A 2,359-nucleotide genomic window follows, 5' to 3' on the forward strand; every position below is an offset into this window, starting at 1 on the left:
TGTGGACAGTGTTTCGTGGAGCTCCCAGATGTGGAACAGGCTTGGAAGCAGGAGTGGCATCCACTTCCTAAAATGTAAGTCTCTGGAAACTCTATGAACTTGATGAAATGATGACAACTATGGAAAGGCATTAGGCCTTTTGTTCATAGAGCCACTACGAGTCGTGCTCGAATTGACAGCAATCAACCAGAACAACAACCTGCACAAAGTGTTCAATTACACTTTGCTGAAGAAGTAGACAATTTGAAGTCACATTAGAATTCCTGAATTGCTGGAGTCTGGTTTCATTTCATTCCACAAACATTCTTCTGCTTCTTAGGGTATTGGAGTATTGACAGCTTTAACAAAGAACATCTTTTCCTTCAATAAATCTATCAGCTATGCTCTTCACTCCTTGCTGGATGCTGGAGAGAGCACGTCTTTCTTCGGGAATCAGCTCCTTCTGATAGCATGCCCAAAGTATGTGAGAAACAAAGATTCACCATCCTTGCCTTTAAGGCACACACTCTTCCTCCGAGACGGATCTGTTTATTCTCTCAGCAGCCCATGGGATATTCAATACTCTTAGCTGTGTTGTTGTCAGATGCCTTCCAGTGGGAGAGAGCCACCTATCTGACCTCCCAGCAGATTTTCAGAGACAGTAAATCACATGGGAGAAATTGCCCATCTTTGTACCACGGAGCAGCTGGTGGATTTGAACCACTTATCTTTGGCTTGGCACTTTACCACTAAGCCACCAGAAGTCACCTTATATATTTTTGCCTCTTTTGCATCAGATAATAAGTACTATTTGCCCAGCTGAATTCATGGGCACACAATGCAATTATTTTAGGAAAATGGTATCACACATATGATAAATACTTATGTATGTGAATGGCCCCTTGGCTCACTACCATCAGAAAGCTCATTTATCATAAAAGGACTCACATTTGAAAAGCACTAACCTTCAGTGCCTAAGCTCATAGCCCACAGCAAAGCTGGCTGCAGAGATGCTGTGCTGCACTCTTTCTGGAGGGCTGTAATCTGCTCTAAGTCCCAAGGCCAGGAGACACTCAAGGTCCAATTCCAGATGATGAAAAAGTCGGCAGCTGTACTGAGAACAATGCTCCTGATCTTTGGAGCCCAGCAAACACAGTGTTACTTTTCCAGGTGCGAGGTCACACGATTTGCAGTCCCCAGGCTTTCTCCAGATCAATTGTGTATCCTTCATAAACTCTCCAGGAATCCCTGTGTAGCACAACAGGTCAAGCACTGAGCCACTAACCAAAAGGCCAGCAGTTCAAACGTTAAAATCTACCTCCAAAACAGCCTTTAAAACCCCCTGGAGTAGTTCTTTTCTGCACCCGTGGGGCTGCCCACAAGTCGAAACGTGCTCAACAGCAGTCAATAGGGTTTTAGTCTCAAACAACTTGTGCATTGTCTCTTCATGCTTTTGCTGATGGTCAACCTTTAAAGAGCTATGGTAACCCAGTGAGTAAGGAGTTCTGCTGCCAATACTAAAGCATGCAGTTTGAAGGCACCAGCTGCTCTGAAGGAGAAAGACCGGCAATCTCCCCCTTTACGATTTATTGCCTCTGAAAAGCCACTGCCATTTCCACTTAGAAATTTTCCCTTTCTAGGCTAAATGTCACTTTCTCCAACAAGCCTTCTTTATTCCTCACAGACCTGACATCAGAACTTTTTATAGCATCTGTTCTACTTGGATCTGTTATCTTTCACTCCTAGACTAGAACTTTCTGAGGTCTGGGCTTATGAATGATTCAATGCTCAAAATCAACAGTCATATGCAGTAATTGTTGTTAAATGGCATAGACTCACAGTGACTCTATTAACAAATCTAAATCCTGTTTTGCACGAACTTTTTTTAAGATTTTATTTTAATATTTTTAATGAGCATTTAGAGATTTTGGATTTCCATCCATTCATTGTTGCACTTTTCTCCCTGCTCAGCCCCCCTACACCCCCCACCCTCGCCCCAGTTCACTTCTCTCTTTGAAAAGTAAAAGCAAAAATCTGTCTTTGGTATACAATCCCCCCACACCCCTTCCTCCGCCCCAAGTACACTCCACTATGCAACCTTAATTGTGGACTCGTGATAGCCATAATACTCTATCATACATTGTTGTTGTTGTTGTTGATATGTGCCATCGAGTTCAAAATTGAGAAGGGTGTACGCCAGGGATGTGTGCTATCTCCATACCTTTTCAACCTGTATGCAGAGCAGATTATCCGAGAGGCTGAGCTCTATGAGGAGAAGCGTGGCATTAGGATTGGTGGACGATCTATCAACAATCTGCGTTATGCAGATGACACAACCTTGCTCGCTGATACTGAGGAGGACCTCATGCACTTACTGTAG

Source organism: Elephantulus edwardii, unplaced genomic scaffold (genome assembly GCF_000299155.1).
Source record: "Elephantulus edwardii isolate Elephantulus edwardi_28Jun2011 unplaced genomic scaffold, EleEdw1.0 scaffold00028, whole genome shotgun sequence".
In the NCBI taxonomy this organism is placed as follows: Eukaryota; Metazoa; Chordata; class Mammalia; order Macroscelidea; family Macroscelididae; genus Elephantulus; species Elephantulus edwardii.